Source organism: Colias croceus, chromosome 20 (assembly GCF_905220415.1).
Source record: "Colias croceus chromosome 20, ilColCroc2.1".
Classification (NCBI taxonomy): domain Eukaryota; kingdom Metazoa; phylum Arthropoda; class Insecta; order Lepidoptera; family Pieridae; genus Colias; species Colias croceus.
Genome location: NC_059556.1, coordinates 2,539,836 through 2,551,666, shown reverse-complemented (window position 1 = coordinate 2,551,666; position 11,831 = coordinate 2,539,836). Strand labels below are relative to the sequence as shown.

General features: G+C 32.6%; 1 pseudogene; it reads left to right on the top strand.

Annotated features, from left to right (window-relative positions):
- The first annotated feature begins 1,944 nt into the window (after positions 1–1,944).
- On the top strand, positions 1,945–7,219 carry LOC123701029 (annotated as a pseudogene).
- Positions 7,220–11,831: the final 4,612 nt, after the last annotated feature.

The window sequence follows — 11,831 nt, the reverse complement described above, 5'->3', positions numbered from 1 at the left end:
CATTACCGATCTCGATTTTATATTCTTCATGTTTTATGAACAAGTAGGCGGCCTACAGCTATATTTACTACTAGCTTCCGCCTGCGACTCCGTCCACGCGGATGTCCGTATTCGCGTGGATGGTTTATTTCTCCATTTTGAGTAACTCTGACAATGACATCTTATAAAAATAAAGAATCCACTGCGGGTGTGCACGCACGCAACGTGTGTTCACGGTTCTACAGAACAACGTCTATGGATAAAACTGAAAAATTATTATTTTTTTCCACGAATTTTTCCAGGATAAAAAGTATCCTATTTTACGCCCAGGATAATAAGGTATAATTATACCACGTTTCATTGAAATCGAACGTTTTCACGTGATGTCAGCATATACAGACAGACAGACAGACAGGCTAAAATTTTTTTAATTACAAATTTGGGTTTGGTATCGATCCAGTAACACCCTCTGTTATTTATTTTTTCAATATTTTCAATGTACAGAATTGACTCTTCTACAGATTTATTATATTATGTATAGACTAGCCGCATTCGCCTTCGCCCGTGGTAGGTACATAATATTACATAGACTTTATCACTCGGGCATCACCGAAATATCCAACGGTGAAAGAGTTTTTGAAATTGCTCCTGAAATTAGCACGTACAAACAAACAAACTCTTTAGCTTTAAATTGGTATAGATTTTTCAATAGTATGCGTCAGCTCTACTTTATTCAATTAATAACCCACGTTCACCTATCAATCACTCATAATTATACCTAATAACGATAAGATTTACATTTTTGCGACTCTCAGATAAATCTGATTATTAATAAAATAATATAAATAAATATTAGATACAATATAAGCCAAGTATAAGCCTATTACATTTTGTAATGTCATCATGACTTAAAAGTTTTTATAAATATATCTGTATATTTTTAAAGGTGATTTGAAAACAGGAAAAAGATTACGCTTTGTTAAGAACTACCCAATAAGTGGAAATTATGATTGTTTGATCCAAAAATATATTCAAGAACTATGTAAAAGTATAGAATTTTCGGACTTCTCGACCATTCTCGAATAATGGTCCAGAAGTCCAAAAAATGTATCTATTAATTCTATCTATTCTATTCTATCTTAACGTAGCTATTATATTTATAATTATAGCTATTAACCACCGCAAAAAAAACCTCGGTCCATCTGTTATAGTGCTACTATACCACAGACAGACACACAAAAATAGACATCGACTCATAAACACTACAAACAACAAGATTTCTTTTGGCGATGTTATACCATATTTTTCAAGAGACATTTCTTTCTGATAGTCACTACCGGTAATCGAACCCAGGAACTCTAGGCTAAGCCTATGCGATAACCACTGTACCCAGGGGTTATGGTTAATCATACAGCTGTTTGCTTTGTAGATTATTTTTTGAAAGTCACCGTGTTTAAAAGATTACCAATATTTTGTTGTTATACCTGCGCTACTAACTTCAAACTTAGGTAAGCTATCCTCGTGTGCAGTCTTGGCTGAATAATAGTTAATGTAAGTTTTTTTATAGGATTGCTGTAATTTACTATAGTGCCAAAATTTTAGAAATAAGCTTTAGAATTTTATTTTAATTACATCTACTTACTTGTACCTTAAGGTACGTATGTTGAATCTACATAATTTGTTACTTATAGATACAATTTGAATTGAAATTGAACATTATTCTATTTTGTTACGTTTTACAAGTTTTTGATAACTTTTTATTTATTTTGTAAGCATTGGAAATAAAACTTAACTAGTTTTATTCTTAAACTTTAAATTATCAATTAGTGTTGTTTATAACAATGAACTGTCTAGAAACTTTTTTTTAATTTCTGGTTTTATGGAATCAATACAATACTTATTTTATTTTTTCGTTTTCAGATAAAGCTCCCACAATTTTTTACATTCAAGACAAAAATTTTATAGTCTCAAAATTAATAATATTATTCATCCTGCAATTTTAAAATAGTAACTTCCTACATTATGTATATACGGTATTTACTACTATTAACTACATTAGTAGTGTGTACTAATAGTTATAAAATCCTAGTAGTGTTCCCACTACCATCTAAAAGCCATTCCATATTAGGAGATGGAGTTGTAAATGCTTTGGCAAAAGCTGGACATCAGGTAAGATATCCTACTAATATTATAAATACGAAAGTTTGTGAGGATGTGTGTGTGTGTGTGTTTGTCACTCTTTTACGCAAATACTACCGAACCGATTACAATAAAATGTAGCACACATATAGAGGGTAACTTGGATTAACACATAGGATAGGTTTCATCCCGGAAATCCCACGGGAACGGGAACTATGCGGGTTTTTCTTTCAAAATGCGGGCGAAGCTGCGGGCGGAAAGCTAGTTTTGGTATATCTATGGGGAATAAATTGTTTTTATTGTTTTTTCTGTAGTGCTATCAAGAGATCTATGAAGCATATTCTGACCTCGTATAATATTGTGATTTAAGATTTTTATGTAACAAAACAATTAAATAATCTTGTAAATAAATATGTCTCATTATCTTTCAATCTTTTTAGGTATAAATTTACGTTACTATAATTTATATTAATATTATAAAACTGAAGAGTTTGTTCGTTTGTTTTAACGCGCTAATCTCGGGAACTACTGGTCCGATTTGAAAAATTATTTCCGTGTTTCATAGCCCATTTATCGAGGAAGGCTATAAGCTATCATCTCGGTAAGACCAACAGGAGCTGTGTGTGTGGCGCTGTGGATAAAACTGCTAAATATTTTTAATACTAAATGAAAATAATCAAATAAAATAGTCAGATCGAAGTCCAAAATAATCTAAAACACTATTTCGTGCACCAGTTAATTTTATACGAAATCTTTTACCTTTATGTGACCCATTTCGTAATACTCTCAAAATATAATATTTGATCTTGTTTGTCTACAACAAACATATATATATTTACAGGTTACCTATCTTACATCACTGCCTAAAGGAAAGGGACCATCTAATATTCGAGAAATCGATTTAAGTATGGATATTAAACCTATTCCAGGTATGTTTTTATAGAAAATTTTTCGTGTCAACTTTTTCAAGTGTTTATGAAATGTTATATCGAAGATTTTATTTAAGCTAGGTTTCCGCCCGTGGCTTCGCCCGCGCATTCAAAGAAAAACCCGCATAGTTCCCGTTCCCGTGGGACTTCCGGGATTGCGTCATTTTCCCGGGGTAAAAAGTAGCCTATGTCCTTTCTCGGGTATCAAAATATCTCCATACCAAATTTCATGAAAATTGGTTCTGTAGTTTAGGCGTGATTGAGTAACAGACTGACAGAGTTACTTTCGCATTTATAATCTAGATTCTAGAGGTATACTTAATATAAAAATGAATCGCAAAATGTGTTTGTAAGCGCATAACTCGAGAATAACTGAACCGATTTCGTTAATTCTTTTTTTATTATATTTCTTGAAGTACGAGGATGTAGAAAACGTAAAAATGTACCTCGGGCGAAGCCGGGGCGGGCCGCTAGTATTAGTATAGATATCAACGAGACTGTAATAAGCATTTGTAAAATACAAGCTTTTTTGTTATGGTTAATGAATAAGCTATAATAAGGAATTTTGTTTACGTTTTTCACCTAATTTTTTCACCGAATTGCATACAGGTACCTAGGTATAGGTAATGTTGTTGTTAATTATTTATGGATCAAATTTTGTAATTCGAGTAAAATTGGATCAAATTGAAATTCATGAAAACATGCTCAAAAATTAATTGATTTAAATAAAAGTCAATCGTAAGTTGATAATTATTTACTATTTTTATTAGCATTAAATTCTATTATTTCAGAAAGTTTCAATGATATGAAAAATTTCTTAAATAAAGATAAGTCGGATACAAAAAACAGAGCATCATTCTTGACTTCGATGTACAAAGTGTATAGCATCGTTCTTGAGAATGAAGGCGTTCAAAAGTTAATAGATGATCCCAATGAACAGTTTGATGTTATTATAATCGAGTGGTTCCTTTTTAATTTTGTCTCTGGGTAAGTTTATTTATTTGAAATTATTTTTTCCATTCCTTAAAGCAAGCATCAGCCATCATTTTCGACTTTGAAAGGTCTTAGTCATGACTACTCCATGGTTACTTCAAATTTGGTACAGATAGAGAGACTTTTAGTATGGCTGCCAATTGTACATACAAATCACTTGTATCTATTTTGTTAAATCTGTGTACAGTCATCTCCACTACAAAATAATATAAAACAATGTCGCTATCTGTCCCTGGTGAACTGATTTTAATGCAGTTTTTTTTAATATGTACAATGGTTAATGGTTTTATACAATGGTTCTTTGAGAAAGGTTTTCTTACATAATTTGTTAATATTTCGACAAAGAGGATGAATCCGCGCGTGGAAGTTAGTATACCGCTATATTTTATTTTATTAATACAGATTGTCCGCAATATTCAAATGCCCATACATCTGGGTATCCACCACGGACCCTGGTCGTGAGGTGCTCCAACTGGCTGGTGGCTCCATCAACCCAGCGTATGCTCCAGATTCCACCTCCTTCAATGTACCGCCCTTTAACTTCTACCAGAGGGTCGATGAACTGCTGTATTTCCTGGGATCTATGTATAGAGAATACTTGTAAGTAATCTATACTAATATTATAAAGCTGAGGAGTGTGTTTGTTTGTACGCGCTAATCTCGGTATCTACTAGTCCGATTTGAAAAATTCTTTCAGTGTTAGATAGCGTACTTATCGAGGAAGGCTATAGGCTATATGTATATCATTACGCTAATACCAACAGTAAGAGCTATATAAAACAAAGTCGCTTTCTCTGTCCCTATGTCCCTTTGTATGCTTAAATCTTTAAAACTACGCAACGGATTTTGATGCGGTTTTTTTAGTAGATAGAGTGATTCAAGAGGAAGTATATAATTTATTAGGTTTTAGACAAAGCGGGCGAAGCCGCGGGCGGTAAGCTAGTTTTTTTTATTTCAATTACAGTATCTTCAACCCGCTTCAATACAAGGAGTATGAGAGAATATTCGTACCAGCTATCAAGAAACGTGGCCATGCTGTTCCAACAATGGACGAAGTAGCATTCAACGCATCTTTGATACTGAGCAATTCCCATCCATCTATGGGCAAGGCGATACCTTTACCGCAGAACTTTATACCCATTGGAGGGTATCATATCATATCAGCCGTGACGTCAAACCATTGCCAGAGGTAAGTTTACTAAACATAATATGATCAGCCAGTAAGGCCGATTTTAATTGCTAAAAGCCATGGACACTCCAGAAAATTATTTCCTGACGATAAATGATTGCTACAAGACAAAAGACAAAAAAAATAAAGACAAAACTACGACTAACTAGTCGTAGTTTTGTTATTTTATTATATTTTTTAAAACAACAATAAGTTTGTTACAATTGAGAAGTTGTTAATAATTAATCCAATATTATTGTTTGTATACTGTTGGTTACTGAAAATATCTTTTCTGAGATTTAGATTTCAATAACATACTTACAAAATTTACCGTACAATTTTTATTCACAGAATTTACAGAAAATACTAGATAACGCTAAAAATGGCGCAATTTACTTCAGTATGGGTAGCAATTTGAAGAGCAAGTTATTCCCTACTGAATTAAAACAAGGTCTATTGAAAATGTTCGGTGGATTAAAATACACAGTTTTGTGGAAATTCGAAGAAGAACTGCCAGGAACTCCGAACAATGTTCATATAGTTCAATGGGCACCACAGCAGAGTATTTTAGGTGAGAACGCTTATACAAATAAGAAAGAAAGAAGAAACAAAATATTTATATCAACACACACAGACACACAAGAAGTAATAATAATATAATAAAGCTTATATTAAAGCTAAAATCTAAAAAAATAATATTATAATAGATACACTTTGTTCAAGTTTAATTGAAAGAAATACGAAAACAATGAATTTTATTTCAAATGGCTCACATTACCGGAGCCATGGCGATGAGAAGGAAGTATTTCGTTATTTTTAATAATGATTTTTTAATAAACTTTCCCAAAACGCCGGAAAATTATCAATTCGTCGTTCATTTGTTGTTTTTAGCTCATCCAAACTGCGTCCTATTTATTACTCACGGTGGACAACTTTCAACAACTGAAACTGTTCATTTCGGTAAACCTATAATAGCAGTCCCAGCGTTTGCTGACCAGTTTATAAATGCTGAGAGAGCTGTGCAACAAGGTTTTGCTAAGAAGATTGATTTGTCGTACAACCTGGCTGAGGATATGAAAGTCGCTATTGAAGAAGTTTTGGGTGATCCTAAGTAAGTGAAAATCTTAAGAAAACCTCGAAATAAAAGAATAATAAGTAATAGCCAAGAGCAGTGGTGGCTCAGTGGTGAGACCTCGGACTTCGAATCGATAAGTCCAGGGTTCTAGACCAGGCGAGCGCGCAGGAATTAAATTGATTTTTCAATTTATCTGCGCATGTTGTAACATCACCACTGCTCAAACGGTGAAGGAAAACATCGTGAGGAAACCGACATGTCGAAGAATTAAAAAGTTCGACGACATGTGTCATCCGCCAACACGCACTTGGCCAGCGCGGTGGATTATGGCTTGTACCCTCATAGGAGGCCCGTGTCCCAGCAGTGGGAACGTATATGGGCTGATGATGATGAAGTAATAGCCATTAAATTTATTGGGAACTTAAGCTTTTAAAATTTAAACATTTTCGAATATGTTACATTAATTTTTAATAAGGACAAAATGAAGATCTCTTCATATTAAATATTTTTCGCTAAATCTGGCAACGCGTTTGCAAAGACAATACAACTGCAAATATTCAGGGTGGTGATAGCTTACTATAAAGCTATTCAACAACTCGACTACCCGATCTCTATCTTACTCTACCATTATCTACATTACATTTACCATTAACTTGCTTTGTTTCCAGATACACAGCCAAAGCTAAAGAACTATCCCAAATATACCACGACAGACCAGTCACTCCTGACAAGGAGCTGGTACACTGGGTGGAACACGTGGTGAAGACCCGTGGGGCTCCCCACTTGAGGTCACCAGCGCTCGGTGTGCCACTGTATCAAACGCTTTACTTAGATCTACTTGGTATTATAGTGACGGTGTTAGTTTTAATCGTAGTAGGTGTTAAGAGACTGGTATTGTTTGTAAGAAGTGGTAATATGAAACAGAAAAAGCAATGATTTTGAATGAAATAATTAATAAATGTTTTTAAGGAACTATGTGTTTTTATTTCCCTTCTATGTTATTTAAAACAGATAAAGAATAATATTTTTATTGACATAATATGTTAAATCGATTTTATTTCAAAAATTTTATCGATGAAATATAATTAGTCCCTAAATTATTTGGGTAAGTATATCGATCGGTAGGAATATAATTAACAAATAAGAATTTATAAAGTGATAATTAAACTTTTAAAATATTGGAACTTATATAAAAATCAAATGATTTTCAGCGACTCCATTATTTTCATATTTAATAATATAATCATAAATTAAATTGCAACAAGAATAAATCTTCAAAATTTCAAAATTTCATTAAGAGTTTAAATTATTTAAAGTGGTTCATTATTTACTAGCGTGCGGTAGAGACAATTAAAGCATTTATTATTCGTTAAACCATTATTATTTTAATTACCTATATAAAGCCATCTATATAATTAAAATATATTTTATACAACCGTCAAAGTACAAGTATTTTATTTTAAACAATACATTTTACAATGAATTAATTGTAAATCCGTATGAAAAGCGTCATTGTTTAGGGCTATCCCTTTGGTATAATTTAATTTGGAATAAACATCTACTTATTTATGACAATTGTACCATTCAAAGTATACAAATACAATCCCTATTTATATACCTCAAACTGCACGAAATAATCTGATTAATTAAAAAGATATATAACATATTTTAGTTCATGCAAAATTACATCAAGTACTGATTATGAACAAAATTCAATTTAATCTCCAGCCGTCATGTTTAATAAGCAAACATAATTTCCAATAGATTTATTCCTGCATCCATAAGCAATAAAAATATAACAATACAAGCTACAGTAAGTGAGACATATTGCGTAGCCAGCAAACTAGACTACGTGTGGGGACTGTTTAATGAATAACATTGATGTGGGAATACTAGAAGAGTTTTTTATTTGTTTGTTTAAAATGGTTAAACAAACAAATAAAAAAGAAGTTACTCATTCGTTTTAACATAACGCGTTTTGTTTGTATGAAGAAGAACATCGTGAATGCATCATAGTAGGGGTTCCTTATGATCACCGATCAAATTAAAACTGTTTTTTTTTTTGGGAAAGAAAGTCTTTGAAAGATGCTCTGTCTGTTTCGAGGGAAAGACATCCTTCTATAATAGTCAAAACTAAAGTATATAATGCAACGGCGTACCGCTTAATATTCTATAGATTACACTAATAGTGCAGGGACCCCGGATATTCATAGATATTGAACACACTATTGTCTCTACATATTATAATAGCCTAAAAATAAATAAGAAATTAAACGATCTTTCTTCCTAACTCTTTCAAATCTCTTAAGCTGTTATGAAATTAACTGATAAAGTTTTCCCTGTCTAGTAGTTTGTCTATTGTCTGCATACAAAATATTTTTTATAAATTAATGCCAGTGCAGTTATTGTATAGCCATGAATATATAAATATGTTTCAGATAATACCACTTCCATTACTTTATATCAACGTTAAAACTCAAGTCGATAATAATTCGATTTGTTCTCCGTATAGTTTTTCTATTGCCGATGTGGTCTTCGAAGAAATTCTCAAACTCACTTCGACATACTTGTCTTATATTTTATATTTGTTTTGTTTAAAATTGTTATCCTCAGCATCATGGTTCTACGTACAAAGAATAGCAGTTTTTGCTGTAGCTTTATAAAAATTTTCTGGTAAAGTATTATTGCGAGCGTAATATAATATTATCTATACCTGTACTAATATGCAATAGCTAAAAAGTTTGTTGTTTGAAACGCGCACAAATCAGGTAGGGTAAGTCCGTGGTAGTTGGCCATAGTTTTTTCCAAGCTCTATCAGAAATACATACTTTTGTTTTTTTGTATTTATACTTTATTAAACCTTAAAAATTCAACTATGATATTCTAAACATAAAAGTAACAATTTTTAATAAGACCACCTACCACCGGGCAAATTTAAAAAATTTTCACCGTTCGATATTATGTAGGTACACATACGTGACCACAGGAGAAGACAAGACTAGTTACTTATACGTATTACTAATTTTGCTTAGAAAAAATTGCTGTTCTGTACAAATGATGCCTTTTTGCAATATTGTTAATTTCCTGATTTTTTCTACCACATCCACTAACTACCTAGTTTGTATATATAAAGTACCTTGTATAAATACATAAAATACATATTATTAACACCATTTGGGAATTAAAGCTAATTACATCTAGCCTTAGAATATTCTAGAATTCACACACTTCCTGTACTCCCTAAGTGCTAACGTAAGATATTTAGCACCTTAAAAGCGAGTTGCGGGTTATAAAATCTTTCAAGTTGAATTTAATGCACTTTGTTGGTAACTTTATACACCGGGAAAGTCAGGTAATAAAGCAAAATGATGATATGAAACTCTTATGATAACGGAGTTTGTGTACGAGGAATCTTCAAACTACATCTGTATGAGAAAATGTATACATATTATGTAAACATGCAAAGATGAAAATACATAATAAAGGTTGTCTGGAAGAAATCGCTCTAATCTTTTTTTTATGTATGTACACCGATTACTCCGAGGTTTCTGAACCGATTTACGAGATTCTTTTTTTGTTCGATGCGGGATGGTGTCGAATTGGTCCCATAAAAATTTTATTCGGATAGGCCCAGTCGTTTTTACTTTATGAGCATTTTTGTCTGTATTTGTAAATGTTGCAAGTGCAAGTTTGAAGTCGGTTGTTTTTAACGCAGTTTTACTTACTATACTTAGCTTAAGCTATATTTAAGTGTCTGTATTTCTTTTTTATTCTCTTTAAGTGCATTATAGAATTGATAAATAAATAAATATGTTTTGTGTCCTATTATTCATCATGTGCTTGCTATTTATTGATAAGTAAATAGCAAGCACATGAGCAAAAATACGTATTATATCACATTATTATGAAAGTAATAATTATTAGCCCTTTTTTGTTTTTATTTGTCTGTGAATTTGTTTGTCCCAATTTATCTACAAAACGTCCGGGTCCATGTTTGGAAATGGGATTTTCAATAAAGTATTGTTTTTATGCCATCAAAGTAGTAAGTAATAAGCAGCGATTCTGAATCTCATTAAAAATAGTAAGAAAGCAAAAAATGTGTCTATGACGATGAATTAACACGAACGAAGCCGCAGCAGAAAGTAGTTTAACATGTAACGCAATATAAATGAGTCAACTGTTAGGACTGTAAAACAATGGACAAAATTTCTACAAATTAACTGAATCGAGAAATCGGATGATTTCAAAACAAAGAATTTTTAATTGAATTCTGTTGAAATGTTTTGCGTTTTGTGGATTTAGTTTTAGTCCAATAATTTAACTTTTTATCTATACTAATATTATAAAGCTGAAGAGTTTGTTTGTTTGATTGAACGCGCTAATCTCAGGAACTACTGGTCCACTTTGAAAAATTATTTCGGTGTTAGATAGCCCATTCATCGAGGAATGCTATAGGCTATATTATATCATCACGCTAAGGCTGGTTGCAGAGCTTGACCGACCGTCAGTGCGTACCGTCGGTCCTGACGATACGCATCAACAATGTGTATGATATGACACTAATACGCATGACAATACGCGTGCGTATGGTCGGTCTAGCTATGAAAGGTTTTATGAATTTCCCAAGAATTTCTATACATATGACAAGCGCGACTGACGTACGCACTGATGGTCCGTCAAGCTCTGCAACCAGCCTAAGACCAACAGGAGCGGAGCCATGCGGGTGAAACCGCGGAGCGCAGCTAGTACCTAATGAATATAATAAATGTTTAATTGAACACTTTTTTATATGCTACGGGCATTTGGGCAGTATTAATAAGCACCGGCCATTATTAATAATGCCCAGGTGGGAAGACAAAGTTCATACACAATGAATTCTATTTTAGAGAAGTTATACAATTCTGCATATTTATTTTCTACTATATTACGTGAATTTTCTGACCATCGTTCCAGCCTTCGTTCCTTAATATTAGTAAAAACTAACAAACATTTAATCACAAATTATTTTAATAAAATATTACCTATTACTATCGACAGAAAATGTATTTTCTAATATTCAACCACCATGTAAATTGTACACATTGTTGCGGGCAACAGCTAGTCAATAAGTTCCTGAGTATACTGTAATAAGTCCGGTTAGGGTTACCAGTTTAATCCAGCTTAAACACTTAATAAAGAGTTAAACCCTGCACAAAGAGTTTTAGATCCGTATAGATATTTATACTAGATACGACATATTATCAATATTATCTTATAATATAAAAATGAATCCCAAAATGTGTTGGTAAGCGCATAACTTGAGAACGGCTTAACCGATTTCGTTAATTCTTTTTTTATAATATTCCTTGAAGTTCGAGGATGGTTCTTATGTAGAGAAAACGTGAATATGTATCACGGGCGAAGCCGGGGCGGACCGCTAGACTATAATATAAAAATGAATCCCAAAATGTGTTGGTGAGCGCATAACTTGAGAACGGCTTAACCGATTTCGTTAATTCTTATTTTATAATATTCCTTGAAGTTCGAGGATAGTTCTTATGTAGAGAAA